This window comes from Schistocerca nitens, chromosome 12, assembly GCF_023898315.1.
Source record: "Schistocerca nitens isolate TAMUIC-IGC-003100 chromosome 12, iqSchNite1.1, whole genome shotgun sequence".
Classification (NCBI taxonomy): Eukaryota; Metazoa; Arthropoda; class Insecta; order Orthoptera; family Acrididae; genus Schistocerca; species Schistocerca nitens.
Genome location: NC_064625.1, coordinates 70,044,763 through 70,063,088, shown reverse-complemented (window position 1 = coordinate 70,063,088; position 18,326 = coordinate 70,044,763).

The window sequence follows — 18,326 nt, the reverse complement described above, 5'->3', positions numbered from 1 at the left end:
TAAGAAGAGCTACAATTATAGTTTTAGTTATCGATTATTGAATTATTGGTCGGTTTGGTGCCTTGGACATGACCGAGGACCTTAAGATTTTGCACGAACCGAGGACTGGCAGCCACGTAACACGAGAAAATGTGAAAAGTGTTAATATGTAGTAAAAACCTTAGAAAATCTCCGTGTTTCGTCATTCACCATCGAATCGATATAACGCGAGATCGTCACATTGGTCGCATTTCTCTCTGAAACGGTTACATTTATGGTCTGCCAGCCCTTGTTGCGTGCTGCGGTATGTGGGGACAATACAAGCAGCACAGTATAACACAGGAGAAGCATCTAAGTTGATGCAATCGCCCAGTAAGAAGAGCTACATTTATAGTTTTAGTTATCGATTATTGCATTATTGGTCGGTTTGGTGCCTTGGACATGACCGAGGACCTTAAGATTTTGCATGAACCGAGGACTGGCAGCCACGTAACACGAGAAAATGTGAAAAGTGTTAATATGTAGTAAAAACCTTAGAAAATCTCCGTGTTTCGTCATTCACCATCGAATCGATATAACGCGAGATCGTCACATTGGTCGCATTTCTCTCTGAAACGGTTACATTTATGGTCTGCCAGCCCTTGTCGCGTGCTGCGGTATGTGGGGACAATACAAGCAGCACAGTAGAACACAGGAGAAGCATCTAAGTTGATGCAATCGCCCAGTAAGAAGAGCTACATTTATAGTTTTAGTTATCGATTATTGAATTATTGGTCGGTTTGGTGCCTTGGACATGACCGAGGACCTTAAGATTTTGCATGAACCGAGGACTGGCAGCCACGTAACACGAGAAAATTTGAAAAGTGTTAATATGTAGTAAAAACCTTAGAAAATCTCCGTGTTTCGTCATTCACCATCGAATCGATATAACGCGAGATCGTCACATTGGTCGCATTTCTCTCTGAAACGGTTACATTTATGGTCTGCCAGCCCTTGTCGCGTGCTGCGGTATGTGGGGACAATACAAGCAGCACAGTAGAACACAGGAGAAGCATCTAAGTTGATGCAATCGCCCAGTAAGAAGAGCTACATTTATAGTTTTAGTTATCGATTATTGAATTATTGGTCGGTTTGGTGCCTTGGACATGACCGAGGACCTTAAGATTTTGCATGAACCGAGGACGGGCAGCCACGTAACACGAGAAAATGTGAAAAGTGTTAATATGTAGTAAAAACCTTAGAAAATCTCCGTGTTTCGTCATTCACCATCGAATCGATATAACGCGAGATCGTCACATTGGTCGCATTTCTCTCTGAAACGGTTACATTTATGGTCTGCCAGCCCTTGTCGCGTGCTGCGGTATGTGGGAACAATACAAGCAGCACAGTAGAACACAGGAGAAGCATCTAAGTTGATGCAATCGCCCAGTAAGAAGAGCTACATTTATAGTTTTAGTTATCAATTATTGAATTATTGGTCGGTTTGGTGCCTTGGACATGACCGAGGACCTTAAGATTTTGCATGAACCGAGGACTGGCAGCCACGTAACACGAGAAAATGTGAAAAGTGTTAATATGTAGTAAAAACCTTAGAAAATCTCCGTGTTTCGTCATTCACCATCGAATCGATATAACGCGAGATCGTCACATTGGTCGCATTTCTCTCTGAAACGGTTACATTTATGGTCTGCCAGCCCTTGTCGCGTGCTGCGGTATGTGGGGACAATACAAGCAGCACAGTAGAACACAGGAGAAGCATCTAAGTTGATGCAATCGCCCAGTAAGAAGAGCTACATTTATAGTTTTAGTTATCGATTATTGAATTATTGGTCGGTTTGGTGCCTTGGACATGACCGAGGACCTTAAGATTTTGCATGAACCGAGGACTGGCAGCCACGTAACACGAGAAAATGTGAAAAGTGTTAATATGTAGTAAAAACCTTAGAAAATCTCCGTGTTCCGTCATTCACCATCGAATCGATATAACGTGAGATCGTCACATTTGTCGCATTTCTCTCTGAAACGGTTACATTTATGGTCTGCCAGCCCTTGTCGCGTGCTGCGGTATGTGGGGACAATACAAGCAGCACCGTAGAACACAGGAGAAGCATCTAAGTTGATGCAATCGCCCAGTAAGAAGAGCTACATTTATAGTTTTAGTTATCGATTATTGAATTATTGGTCGGTTTGGTGCCTTGGACATGACCGAGGACCTTAAGATTTTGCATGAACCGAGGACTGGCAGCCACGTAACACGAGAAAATGTGAAAAGTGTTAATATGTAGTAAAAACCTTAGAAAATCTCCGTGTTTCGTCATTCACCATCGAATCGATATAATGCGAGATCGTCACATTCGTCGCGTTTCTCTCTGAAACGGTTACATTTATGGTCTGCCAGCCCTTGTCGCGTGCTGCGGTATGTGGGGACAATACAAGCAGCACAGTAGAACACAGGAGAAGCATCTAAGTTGATGCAATCGCCCAGTAAGAAGAGCTACATTTATAGTTTTAGTTATCGATTATTGAATTATTGGTCGGTTTGGTGCCTTGGACATGACCGAGGACCTTAAGATTTTGCATGAACCGAGGACTGGCAGCCACGTAACACGAGAAAATGTGAAAAGTGTTAATATGTAGTAAAAACCTTAGAAAATCTCCGTGTTTCGTCATTCACCATCGAATCGATATAACGCGAGATCGTCACATTGGTCGCATTTCTCTCTGAAACGGTTACATTTATGGTCTGCCAGCCCTTGTCGCGTGCTGCGGTATGTGGGGACAATACAAGCAGCACAGTAGAACACAGGAGAAGCATCTAAGTTGATGCAATCGCCCAGTAAGAAGAGCTACATTTATAGTTTTAGTTATCGATTATTGAATTATTGGTCGGTTTGGTGCCTTGGACATGACCAAGGACCTTAAGATTTTGCATGAACCGAGGACTGGCAGCCACGTAACACGAGAAAATGTGAAAAGTGTTAATATGTAGTAAAAACCTTAGAAAATCTCCGTGTTTCGTCATTCACCATCGAATCGATATAACGCGAGATCGTCACATTTGTCGCATTTCTCTCTGAAACGGTTACATTTATGGTCTGCCAGCCCTTGTCGCGTGCTGCGGTATGTGGGGACAATACAAGCAGCACAGTAGAACACAGGAGAAGCATCTAAGTTGATGCAATCGCCCAGTAAGAAGAGCTACATTTATAGTTTTAGTTATCGATTATTGAATTATTGGTCGGTTTGGTGCCTTGGACATGACCGAGGACCTTAAGATTTTGCATGAACCGAGGACTGGCAGCCACGTAACACGAGAAAATGTGAAAAGTGTTAATATGTAGTAAAAACCTTAGAAAATCTCCGTGTTCCGTCATTCACCATCGAATCGATATAACGTGAGATGGTCACATTTGTCGCATTTCTCTCTGAAACGGTTACATTTATGGTCTGCCAGCCCTTGTCGCGTGCTGCGGTATGTGGGGACAATACAAGCAGCACAGTAGAACACAGGAGAAGCATCTAAGTTGATGCAATCGCCCAGTAAGAAGAGCTACATTTATAGTTTTAGTTATCGATTATTGAATTATTGGTCGGTTTGGTGCCTTGGACATGACCGAGGACCTTAAGATTTTGCATGAACCGAGGACTGGCTGCCACGTAACACGAGAAAATGTGAAAAGTGTTAATATGTAGTAAAAACCTTAGAAAATCTCCGTGTTTCGTCATTCAACATCGAATCGATATAACACGAGATCGTCACATTGGTCGCATTTCTCTCTGACACCGTTACATTTATGGTCTGCCAGCCCTTGTCGCGTGCTGCGGTATGTGGGGACAATACAAGCAGTACAGTAGAACACAGGAGAAGCATCTAAGTTGATGCAATCGCCCAGTAGGAAGAGCTACATTTATAGTTTTAGTTATCGATTTCTGAATTATTGGTCGGTTTGGTGCCTTGGACATGACCGAGGACCTTAAGGTTTTGCATGAACCGAGGACTGGCAGCCACGTAACACGAGAAAATGTGAAAAGTGTTAATATGTAGTAAAAACCTTAGAAAATCTCCGTGTTTCGTCATTCACCATCGAATCGATATAACGCGAGATCGTCACATTGGTCGCATTTCTCTCTGAAACGGTTACATTTATGGTCTGCCAGCCCTTGTCGCGTGCTGCGGTATGTGGGGACAATACAAGCAGCACAGTAGAACACAGGAGAAGCATCTAAGTTGATGCAATCGCCCAGTAAGAAGAGCTACATTTATAGTTTTAGTTATCGATTATTGAATTATTGGTCGGTTTGGTGCCTTGGACATGATCGAGGACCTTAAGATTTTGCATGAACCGAGGACTGGCTGCCACGTAACACGAGAAAATGTGAAAAGTGTTAATATGTAGTAAAAACCTTAGAAAATCTCCGTGTTTCGTCATTCACCATCGAATCAATATAACGCGAGATCGTCACATTGGTCGCATTTCTCTCTGAAACGGTTACATTTATGGTCTGCCAGCCCTTGTCGCGTGCTGCGGTATGTGGGGACAATACAAGCAGCACAGTAGAACACAGAAGAAGCATCTAAGTTGATGCAATCGCCCAGTAAGAAGAGCTACATTTATAGTTTTAGTTATCGATTATTGAATTATTGGTCGGTTTGGTGCCTTGGACATGACCGAGGACCTTAAGATTTTGCATGAACCGAGGACTGGCAGCCACGTAACACGAGAAAATGTGAAAAGTGTTAATATGTAGTAAAAACCTTAGAAAATCTCCGTGTTTCGTCATTCACCATCGAATCGATATAACGCGAGATCGTCACATTTGTCGCATTTCTCTCTGAAACGGTTACATTTATGGTCTGCCAGCCCTTGTCGCGTGCTGCGGTATGTGGGGACAATACAAGCAGCACAGTAGAACACAGGAGAAGCATCTAAGTTGATGCAATCGCCCAGTAAGAAGAGCTACATTTATAGTTTTAGTTATCGATTATTCAATTATTGGTCGGTTTGGTGCCTTGGACATGACCGAGGACCTTAAGATTTTGCATGAACCGAGGACTGGCAGCCACGTAACACGAGAAAATGTGAAAAGTGTTAATATGTAGTAAAAACCTTAGAAAATCTCCGTGTTTCGTCATTCACCATCGAATCGATATAACGCGAGATCGTCACATTGGTCGCATTTCTCTCTGAAACGGTTACATTTATGGTCTGCCAGCCCTTGTCGCGTGCTGCGGTATGTGGGGACAATACAAGCAGCACAGTAGAACACAGGAGAAGCATCTAAGTTGATGCAATCGCCCAGTAAGAAGAGCTACATTTATAGTTTTAGTTATCGATTATTGAATTATTGGTCGGTTTGGTGCCTTGGACATGACCGAGGACCTTAAGATTTTGCATGAACCGAGGACTGGCAGCCACGTAACACGAGAAAATGTGAAAAGTGTTAATATGTAGTAAAAACCTTAGAAAATCTCCGTGTTCCGTCATTCACCATCGAATCGATATAACGTGAGATCGTCACATTTGTCGCATTTCTCTCTGAAACGGTTACATTTATGGTCTGCCAGCCCTTGTCGCGTGCTGCGGTATGTGGGGACAATACAAGCAGCACAGTAGAACACAGGAGAAGCATCTAAGTTGATGCAATCGCCCAGTAAGAAGAGCTACATTTATAGTTTTAGTTATCGATTATTGAATTATTGGTCGGTTTGGTGCCTTGGACATGACCGAGGACCTTAAGATTTTGCATGAACCGAGGACTGGCTGCCACGTAACACGAGAAAATGTGAAAAGTGTTAATATGTAGTAAAAACCTTAGAAAATCTCCGTGTTTCGTCATTCAACATCGAATCGATATAACACGAGATCGTCACATTGGTCGCATTTCTCTCTGACACCGTTACATTTATGGTCTGCCAGCCCTTGTCGCGTGCTGCGGTATGTGGGGACAATACAAGCAGCACAGTAGAACACAGGAGAAGCATCTAAGTTGATGCAATCGCCCAGTAGGAAGAGCTACATTTATAGTTTTAGTTATCGATTTCTGAATTATTGGTCGGTTTGGTGCCTTGGACATGACCGAGGACCTTAAGGTTTTGCATGAACCGAGGACTGGCAGCCACGTAACACGAGAAAATGTGAAAAGTGTTAATATGTAGTAAAAACCTTAGAAAATCTCCGTGTTTCGTCATTCACCATCGAATCGATATAACGCGAGATCGTCACATTGGTCGCATTTCTCTCTGAAACGGTTACATTTATGGTCTGCCAGCCCTTGTCGCGTGCTGCGGTATGTGGGGACAATACAAGCAGCACAGTAGAACACAGGAGAAGCATCTAAGTTGATGCAATCGCCCAGTAAGAAGAGCTACATTTATAGTTTTAGTTATCGATTATTGAATTATTGGTCGGTTTGGTGCCTTGGACATGATCGAGGACCTTAAGATTTTGCATGAACCGAGGTCTGGCTGCCACGTAACACGAGAAAATGTGAAAAGTGTTAATATGTAGTAAAAACCTTAGAAAATCTCCGTGTTTCGTCATTCACCATCGAATCGATATAACGCGAGATCGTCACATTGGTCGCATTTCTCTCTGAAACGGTTACATTTATGGTCTGCCAGCCCTTGTCGCGTGCTGCGGTATGTGGGGACAATACAAGCAGCACAGTAGAACACAGGAGAAGCATCTAAGTTGATGCAATCGCCCAGTAAGAAGAGCTACATTTATAGTTTTAGTTATCGATTATTGAATTATTGGTCTGTTTGGTGCCTTGGACATGACCGAGGACCTTAAGATTTTGCATGAACCGAGGACTGGCAGCCACGTAACACGAGAAAATGTGAAAAGTGTTAATATGTAGTAAAAACCTTAGAAAATCTCCGTGTTTCGTCATTCACCATCGAATCGATATAACGCGAGATCGTCACATTGGTCGCATTTCTCTCTGAAACGGTTACATTTATGGTCTGCCAGCCCTTGTCGCGTGCTGCGGTATGTGGGGACAATACAAGCAGCACAGTAGAACACAGGAGAAGCATCTAAGTTGATGCAATCGCCCAGTAAGAAGAGCTACATTTATAGTTTTAGTTATCGATTACTGAATTATTGGTCGGTTTGGTGCCTTGGACATGACCGAGGACCTTAAGATTTTGCATGAACCGAGGACTGGCAGCCACGAAACACGAGAAAATGTGAAAAGTGTTAATATGTAGTAAAAACCTTACAAAATCTCCGTGTTTCGTCATTCACCATCGAATCGATATAACGCGAGATCGTCACATTGGTCGCATTTCTCTCTGAAACGGTTACATTTATGGTCTGCCAGCCCTTGTCGCGTGCTGCGGTATGTGGGGACAATACAAGCAGCACAGTAGAACACAGGAGAAGCATCTAAGTTGATGCAATCGCCCAGTAAGAAGAGCTACATTTATAGTTTTAGTTATCGATTATTGAATTATTGGTCGGTTTGGTGCCTTGGACATGACCGAGGACCTTAAGATTTTGCATGAACCGAGGACTGGCAGCCACGTAACACGAGAAAATGTGAAAAGTGTTAATATGTAGTAAAAACCTTAGAAAATCTCCGTGTTTCGTCATTCACCATCGAATCGATATAACGCGAGATCGTCACATTTGTCGCATTTCTCTCTGAAACGGTTACATTTATGGTCTGCCAGCCCTTGTCGCGTGCTGCGGTATGTGGGGACAATAGAAGCAGCACAGTAGAACACAGGAGAAGCACATAAGATGATGCAATCGCCCAGTAAGAAGAGCTACATTTATAGTTTTAGTTATCGATTATTGAATTATTGGTCGGTTTGGTGCCTTGGACATGACCGAGGACCTTAAGATTTTGCATGAACCGAGGACTGGCAGCCACGTAACACGATAAAATGTGAAAAGTGTTAATATGTAGTAAAAACCTTAGAAAATCTCCGTGTTTCGTCATTCACCATCGAATCGATACAACACGAGATCGTTACATTGGTCGCATTTCTCTCTGAAACGTTTACATTTATGGTCTGCCAGCCCTTGTCGCGTGCTGCGGTATGTGGGGACAATACAAGCAGCACAGTAGAACACAGGAGAAGCATCTAAGTTGATGCAATCGCCCAGTAAGAAGAGCTACATTTATAGTTTTAGTTATCGATTACTGAATTATTGGTCGGTTTGGTGCCTTGGACACGACCGAGGACCTTAAGATTTTGCATGAACCGAGGACTGGCAGCCACGTAACACGAGAAAATTTGAAAAGTGTTAATATGTAGTAAAAACCTTAGAAAACCTCCGTGTGTCGTCATTCACCATCGAATCGATATAACGCGAGATCGTCACATTGGTCGCATTTGTCTCTGAAACGTTTACATTTATGGTCTGCCAGCCCTTGTCGCGTGCTGCGGTATGTGGGGACAATACAAGCAGCACAGTAGAACACAGGAGAAGCATCTAAGTTGATGCAATCGCCCAGTAAGAAGAGCTACATTTATAGTTTTAGTTATCGATTATTGAATTATTGGTCGGTTTGGTGCCTTGGACATGACCGAGGACCTTAAGATTTTGAATGAACCGAGGACTGGCTGCCACGTAACACGAGAAAATGTGAAAAGTGTTAATATGTAGTAAAAACCTTAGAAAATCTCCGTGTTTCGTCATTCACCATCGAATCGATACAACGCGAGATCGTCACATTGGTCGCATTTCTCTCTGAAACGGTTACATTTATGGTCTGCCAGCCCTTGTCGCGTGCTGCGGTATGTGGGGACAATACAAGCAGCACAGTAGAACACAGGAGAAGCATCTAAGTTGATGCAATCGCCCAGTAAGAAGAGCTACATTTATAGTTTTAGTTATCGATTATTGAATTATTGGTCGGTTTGGTGCCTTGGACATGACCGAGGACCTTAAGATTTTGCATGAACCGAGGACTGGCAGCCACGTAACACGAGAAAATGTGAAAAGTGTTAATATGTAGTAAAAACCTTAGAAAATCTCCGTGTTTCGTCATTCACCATCGAATCGATATAACGCGAGATCGTCACATTGGTCGCATTTCTCTCTGAAACGGTTACATTTATGGTCTGCCAGCCCTTGTCGCGTGCTGCGGTATGTGGGGACAATACAAGCAGCACAGTAGAACACAGGAGAAGCATCTAAGTTGATGCAATCGCCCAGTAAGAAGAGCTACATTTATAGTTTTAGTTATCGATTATTGAATTATTGGTCGGTTTGGTGCCTTGGACATGACCGAGGACCTTAAGATTTTGCATGAACCGAGGAGTGGCAGCCACGTAACACGAGAAAATGTGAAAAGTGTTAATATGTAGTAAAAACCTTAGAAAATCTCCGTGTTTCGTCATTCACCATCGAATCGATATAACGCGAGATCGTCACATTGGTCGCATTTCTCTCTGAAACGGTTACATTTATGGTCTGCCAGCCCTTGTCGCGTGCTGCGGTATGTGGGGACAATACAAGCAGCACAGTAGAACACAGGAGAAGCACATAAGATGATGCAATCGCCCAGTAAGAAGAGCTACATTTATAGTTTTAGTTATCGATTATTGAATTATTGGTCGGTTTGGTGCCTTGGACATGACCGAGGACCTTAAGATTTTGCATGAACCGAGGACTGGCAGCCACGTAACACGAGAAAATGTGAAAAGTGTTAATATGTAGTAAAAACCTTAGAAAATCTCCGTGTTTCGTCATTCACCATCGAATCGATATAACGCGAGATCGTCACATTGGTCGCATTTCTCTCTGAAACGGTTACATTTATGGTCTGCCAGCCCTTGTCGCGTGCTGCGGTATGTGGGGACAATACAAGCAGCACAGTAGAACACAGGAGAAGCATCTAAGTTGATGCAATCGCCCAGTAAGAAGAGCTACAATTATAGTTTTAGTTATCGATTATTGAATTATTGGTCGGTTTGGTGCCTTGGACATGACCGAGGACCTTAAGATTTTGCATGAACCGAGGACTGGCTGCCACGTAACACGAGAAAATGTGAAAAGTGTTAATATGTAGTAAAAACCTTAGAAAATCTCCGTGTTTCGTCATTCACCATCGAATCGATATAACGCGAGATCGTCACATTGGTCGCATTTCTCTCTGAAACGGTTACATTTATGGTCTACCAGCCCTTGTCGCGCGCTGCGGTATGTGGGGACAATACAAGCAGCACAGTAGAACACAGGAGAAGCATCTTAGTTGATGCAATCGCCCAGTAAGAAGAGCTACAATTATAGTTTTAGTTATCGATTATTGAATTATTGGTCGGTTTGGTGCCTTGGACATGACCAAGGACCTTAAGATTTTGCATGAACCGAGGACTGGCAGCCACGTAACACGAGAAAATGTGAAAAGTGTTAATATGTAGTAAAAACCTTAGAAAATCTCCGTGTTTCGTCATTCACCATCGAATCGATATAACGCGAGATCGTCACATTGGTCGCATTTCTCTCTGAAACGGTTCCATTTATGGTCTGCCAGCCCTTGTCGCGTGCAGCGGTATGTGGGGACAATACAAGCAGCACAGTAGAACACAGGAGAAGCACATAAGATGATGCAATCGCCCAGTAAGAAGAGCTACATTTATAGTTTTAGTTATCGATTATTGAATTATTGGTCGGTTTGGTGCCTTGGACATGACCGAGGACCTTAAGATTTTGCATGAACCGAGGACGGGGCAGCCACGTAACACGAGAAAATGTGAAAAGTGTTAATATGTAGTAAAAACCTTAGAAAATCTCCGTGTTTCGTCATTCACCATCGAATCGATATAACGCGAGAGCGTCACATTGGTCGCATTTCTCTCTGAAACGGTTACATTTATGGTCTGCCAGCCCTTGTCGCGTGCTGCGGTATGTGGGGACAATACAAGCAGCACAGTAGAACACAGGAGAAGCATCTAAGTTGATGCAATCGCCCAGTAAGAAGAGCTACATTTATAGTTTTAGTTATCGATTATTGAATTATTGGTCGGTTTGGTGCCTTGGACATGACCGAGGACCTTAAGATTTTGCATGAACCGAGGACTGGCAGCCACGTAACACGAGAAAATGTGAAAAGTGTTAATATGTAGTAAAAACCTTAGAAAATCTCCGTGTTTCGTCATTCACCATCGAATCGATATAACGCGAGATCGTCACATTGGTCGCATTTCTCTCTGAAACGGTTACATTTATGGTCTGCCAGCCCTTGTCGCGTGCTGCGGTATGTGGGGACAATACAAGCAGCACAGTAGAACACAGGAGAAGCACATAAGATGATGCATCGCCCAGTAAGAAGAGCTACATTTATAGTTTTAGTTATCGATTATTGAATTATTGGTCGGTTTGGTGCCTTGGACATGACCGAGGACCTTAAGATTTTGCATGAACCGAGGACTGGCAGCCACGTAACACGAGAAAATGTGAAAAGTGTTAATATGTAGTAAAAACCTTAGAAAATCTCCGTGTTTCGTCATTCACCATCGAATCGATATAACACGAGATCGTCACATTTGTCGCATTTCTCTCTGAAACGGTTACATTTATGGTCTGCCAGCCCTTGTCGCGTTCTGCGGTATGTGGGGACAATACAAGCAGCACAGTAGAACACAGGAGAAGCATCTAAGTTGATGCAATCGCCCAGTAAGAAGAGCTACATTTATAGTTTTAGTTATCGATTATTGAATTATTGGTCGGTTTGGTGCCTTGGACATGACCGAGGACGTTAAGATTTTGCATGAACCGAGGACTGGCAGCCACGTAACACGATAAAATGTGAAAAGTGTTAATATGTAGTAAAAACCTTAGAAAATCTCCGTGTTTCGTCATTCACCATCGAATCGATATAACGCGAGATCGTCACATTGGTCGCATTTCTCTCTGAAACGGTTACATTTATGGTCTGCCAGCCCTTGTCGCGTGCTGCGGTATGTGGGGACAATACAAGCACCACAGTAGAACACAGGAGAAGCATCTAAGTTGATGCAATCGCCCAGTAAGAAGAGCTACATTTATAGTTTTAGTTATCGATTATTGAATTATTGGTCGGTTTGGTGCCTTGGACATGACCGAGGACCTTAAGATTTTGCATGAACCGAGGACTGGCAGCCACGTAACACGAGAAAATGTGAAAAGTGTTAATATGTAGTAAAAACCTTAGAAAATCTCCGTGTTTCGTCATTCACCATCGAATCGATATAACGCGAGATCGTCAAATTGGTCGCATTTCTCTCTGAAACGGTTACATTTATGGTCTGCCAGCCCTTGCCGCGTGCTGCGGTATGTGGGGACAATACAAGCAGCACAGTAGAACACAGGAGAAGCACATAAGGTGATGCAATCGCCCAGTAAGAAGAGCTACATTTATAGATTTAGTTATCGATTATTGAATTATTGGTCGGTTTGGTGCCTTGGACATGACCGAGGACCTTAAGATTTTGCATGAACCGAGGACTGGCACCCACGTAACACGAGAAAATGTGAAAAGTGTTAATATGTAGTAAAAACCTTAGAAAATCTCCGTGTTTCGTCATTCACCATCGAATCGATATAACGCGAGATCGTCACATTTGTCGCATTTCTCTCTGAAACGGTTACATTTATGGTCTGCCAGCCCTTGTCGCGTGCTGCGGTATGTGGGGACAATACAAGCAGCACAGTAGAACACAGGAGAAGCATCTAAGTTGATGCAATCGCCCAGTAAGAAGAGCTACATTTATAGTTTTAGTTATCGATTATTGAATTATTGGTCGGTTTGGTGCCTTGGACATGACCGAGGACCTTAAGATTTTGCATGAACCGAGGACTGGCAGCCACGTAACACGAGAAAATGTGAAAAGTGTTAATATGTAGTAAAAACCTTAGAAAATCTCCGTGTTTCGTCATTCACCATCGAATCGATATAACGCGAGATCGTCACATTGGTCGCATTTCTCTCTGAAACGGTTACATTTATGGTCTGCCAGCCCTTGTCGCGTGCTGCGGTATGTGGGGACAATACAAGCAGCACAGTAGAACACAGGAGAAGCATCTAAGTTGATGCAATCGCCCAGTAAGAAGAGCTACATTTATAGTTTTAGTTATCGATGATTGAATTATTGGTCGGTTTGGTGCCTTGGACATGACCGAGGACCTAAAGGTTTTGCATGAACCGAGGACTGGCAGCCACGTAACACGAGAAAATGTGAAAAGTGTTAATATGTAGTAAAAACCTTAGAAAATCTCCGTGTTTCGTCATTCACCATCGAATCGATATAACGCGAGATCGTCACATTGGTCGCATTTCTCTCTGAAACGGTTACTTTTATGGTCTGCCAGCCCTTGTCGCGTGCTGCGGTATGTGGGGACAATACAAGCAGCACAGTAGAACAGAGGAGAAGTATCTAAGTTGATGCAATCGCCCAGTAAGAAGAGCTACATTTATAGTTTTAGTTATCGATTATTGAATTATTGGTCGGTTTGGTGCCTTCGACATGACCGAGGACCTTAAGATTTTGCATGAACCGAGGACTGGCAGCCACGTAACACGAGAAAATGTGAAAAGTGTTAATACGTAGTAAAAACCTTAGAAAATATCCGTGTTTCGTCATTCACCATCGAATCGATATAACGCGAGATCGTCACATTTGTCGCATTTCTCTCTGAAACGGTTACATTTATGGTCTGCCAGCCCTTGTCGCGTGCTGCGGTATGTGGGGACAATACAAGCAGCACAGTAGAACACAGGAGAAGCATCTAAGTTGATGCAATCGCCCAGTAAGAAGAGCTACATTTATTGTTTTAGTTATCGATTATTGAATTATTGGTCGGTTTGGTGCCTTGGACATGACCGAGGACCTTAAGATTTTGCATGAACCGAGGACTGGCAGCCACCTAACACGAGAAATTGTGAAAAGTGTTAATATGTAGTAAAAACCTTAGAAAATCTCCGTGTTTCGTCATTCACCATCGAATCGATATAACGCGAGATCGTCACATTGGTCGCATTTCTCTCTGAAACGGTTACGTTTATGGTCTGCCAGCCCTTGTCGCGTGCTGCGGTATGTGGGGACAATACAAGCAGCACAGTAGAACACAGGAGAAGCACATAAGATGATGCAATCGCCCAGTAAGAAGAGCTACATTTATAGTTTTAGTTATCGATTATTGAATTATTGGTCGGTTTGGTGCCTTGGTCATGACCTAGGACCTTAAGATTTTGCATGAACCGAGGACTGGCAGCCACGTAACACGAGAAAATGTGAAAAGTGTTAATATGTAGTAAAAACCTTAGAAAATCTCCGTGTTTCGTCATTCACCATCGAATCGATACAACACGAGATCGTCACATTTGTCGCATTTCTCTCTGAAACGGTTACATTTATGGTCTGCCAGCCCTTGTCGCGTGCTGCGGTATGTGGGGACAATACAAGCAGCACAGTAGAACACAGGAGAAGCATCTAAGTTGATGCAATCGCCCAGTAAGAAGAGCTACATTTATAGTTTTAGTTATCGATTATTGAATAATTGGTCGGTTTGGTGCCTTGGACATGACCGAGGACCTTAAGATTTTGCATGAACCGAGGACTGGCAGCCACGTAACACGAGAAAATGTGAAAAGTGTTAATATGTAGTAAAAACCTTAGAAAATCTCCGTGTTTCGTCATTCACCATCGAATCGATATAACGCGAGATCGTCACATTGGTCGCATTTCTCTCTGAAACGGTTACATTTATGGTCTGCCAGCCCTTGTCGCGTGCTGCGGTATGTGGGGACAATACAAGCAGCACAGTAGAACACAGGAGAAGCACATAAGATGATGCAATCGCCCAGTAAGAAGAGCTACATTTATAGTTTTAGTTATCGATTATTGAATTATTGGTCGGTTTGGTGCCTTGGACATGACCAAGGACCTTAAGATTTTGCATGAACCGAGGACTGGCAGCCACGTAACACGAGAAAATGTGAAAAGTGTTAATATGTAGTAAAAACCTTAGAAAATCTCCGTGTTTCGTCATTCACCATCGAATCGATATAACACGAGATCGTCACATTTGTCGCATTTCTCTCTGAAACGGTTACATTTATGGTCTGCCAGCCCTTGTCGCGTGCTGCGGTATGTGGGGACAATACAAGCAGCACAGTAGAACACAGGAGAAGCATCTAAGTTGATGCAATCGCCCAGTAAGAAGAGCTACATTTATAGTTTTAGTTATCGATTATTGAATTATTGGTCGGTTTGGTGCCTTAGCCATGACCGAGGACCTTAAGATTTTGCATGAACCGAGGACTGGCAGCCACGTAACACGAGAAAATGTGAAAAGTGTTAATATGTAGTAAAAACCTTAGAAAATCTCCGTGTTTCGTCATTCACCATCGAATCGATATAACGCGAGATCGTTACATTGGTCGCATTTCTCTCTGAAACGGTTACATTTATGGTCTGCCAGCCCTTGTCGCGTGCTGCGGTATGTGGGGACAATACAAGCAGCACAGCAGAACACAGGAGAAGCATCTAAGTTGATGCAATCGCCCAGTAAGAAGAGCTACATTTATAGTTTTAGTTATCGATTATTGAATTATTGGTCGGTTTGGTGCCTTGGACATGACCAAGGACCTTAAGATTTTGCATGAACCGAGGACTGGCAGCCACGTAACACGAGAAAATGTGAAAAGTGTTAATATGTAGTAAAAACCTTAGAAAATCTCCGTGTTTCGTCATTCATCATCGAATCGATATAACACGAGATCGTCACATTTGTCGCATTTCTCTCTGAAACGGTTACATTTATGGTCTGCCAGCCCATGTCGCGTGCTGCGGTATGTGGGGACAATACAAGCAGCACAGTAGAACACAGGAGAAGCACATAAGATGATGCAATCGCCCAGTAGGAAGAGCTACATTTATAGTTTTAGTTATCGATTATTGTATTATTGGTCGGTTTGGTGCCTTGGACATGACCGAGGACCTTAAGATTTTGAATGAACCGAGGACTGGCAGCCACGTAACACGAGAAAATGTGAAAAGTGTTAATATGTAGTAAAAACCTTAGAAAATCTCCGTGTTTCGTCATTCACCATCGAATCGATATAACGCGAGATCGTCACATTGGTCGCATTTCTCTCTGAAACGGTTACATTTATGGTCTGCCAGCCCTTGTCGCGTGCTGCGGTATGTGGGGACAATACAAGCAGCACAGTGGAACACAGGAGAAGCATCTAAGTTGATGCAATCGCCCAGTAAGAAGAGCTACATTTATAGTTTTAGTTATCGATTATTGAATTATTGGTCGGTTTGGTGCCTTGGACATGACCGAGGACCTAAAGGTTTTGCATGAACCGAGGAGTGGCAGCCACGTAACACGAGAAAATGTGAAAAGTGTTAATATGTAGTAAAAACCTTAGAAAATCTCCGTGTTTCGTCATTCACCATCGAATCGATATAACGCGAGATCGTCACATTGGTCGCATTTCTCTCTGAAACGGTTACATTTATGGTCTGCCAGCCCTTGTCGCGTGCTGCGGTATGTGGGGACAATACAAGCAGCACAGTAGAACACAGGAGAAGCATCTAAGTTGATGCAATCGCCCAGTAAGAAGAGCTACATTTATAGTTTTAGTTATCGATTATTGAATTATTGGTCGGTTTGGTGCCTTGGACATGACCGAGGACCTTAAGATTTTGCATGAACCGAGGACTGGCAGCCACGTAACACGAGAAAATGTGAAAAGTGTTAATACGTAGTAAAAACCTTAGAAAATATCCGTGTTTCGTCATTCACCATCGAATCGATATAACGCGAGATCGTCACATTGGTCGCATTTCTCTCTGAAACGGTTACATTTATGGTCTGCCAGCCCTTGTCGCGTGCTGCGGTATGTGGGGACAATACAAGCAGCACAGTAGAACACAGGAGAAGCATCTAAGTTGATGCAATCGCCCAGTAAGAAGAGCTACAATTATAGTTTTAGTTATCGATTATTGAATTATTGGTCGGTTTGGTGCCTTGGACATGACCGAGGACCTTAAGATTTTGCATGAACCGAGGACTGGCTGCCACGTAACACGAGAAAATGTGAAAAGTGTTAATATGTAGTAAAAACCTTAGAAAATCTCCGTGTTTCGTCATTCACCATCGAATCGATATAACGCGAGATCGTCACATTGGTCGCATTTCTCTCTGAAACGGTTACATTTATGGTCTACCAGCCCTTGTCGCGTGCTGCGGTATGTGGGGACAATACAAGCAGCACAGTAGAACACAGGAGAAGCATCTTAGTTGATGCAATCGCCCAGTAAGAAGAGCTACAATTATAGTTTTAGTTATCGATTATTGAATTATTGGTCGGTTTGGTGCCTTGGACATGACCAAGGACCTTAAGATTTTGCATGAACCGAGGACTGGCAGCCACGTAACACGAGAAAATGTGAAAAGTGTTAATATGTAGTAAAAACCTTAGAAAATCTCCGTGTTTCGTCATTCACCATCGAATCGATATAACACGAGATCGTCACATTTGTCGCATTTCTCTCTGAAACGGTTACATTTATGGTCTGCCAGCCCTTGTCGCGTGCTGCGGTATGTGGGGACAATACAAGCAGCACAGTAGAACACAGGAGAAGCATCTAAGTTGATGCAATCGCCCAGTAAGAAGAGCTACATTTATAGTTTTAGTTATCGATTATTGAATTATTGGTCGGTTTGGTGCCTTGGACATGACCGAGGACCTTAAGATTTTGCATGAACCGAGGACTGGCAGCCACGTAACACGAGAAAATGTGAAAAGTGTTAATATGTAGTAAAAACCTTAGAAAATCTCCGTGTTTCGTCATTCACCATCGAATCGATATAACGCGAGATCGTCACATTGGTCGCATTTCTCTCTGAAACGGTTACATTTATGGTCTGCCAGCCCTTGTCGCGTGCTGCGGTATGTGGGGACAATACAAGCAGCACAGTAGAACACAGGAGAAGCACATAAGATGATGCAATCGCCCAGTAAGAAGAGCTACATTTATAGTTTTAGTTATCGATTATTGAATTATTGGTCGGTTTGGTGCCTTGGACATGACCAAGGACCTTAAGATTTTGCATGAACCGAGGACTGGCAGCCACGTAACACGAGAAAATGTGAAAAGTGTTAATATGTAGTAAAAACCTTAGAAAATCTCCGTGTTTCGTCATTCACCATCGAATCGATATAACACGAGATCGTCACATTTGTCGCATTTCTCTCTGAAACGGTTACATTTATGGTCTGCCAGCCCTTGTCGCGTGCTGCGGTATGTGGGGACAATACAAGCAGCACAGCAGAACACAGGAGAAGCATCTAAGTTGATGCAATCGCCCAGTAAGAAGAGCTACATTTATAGT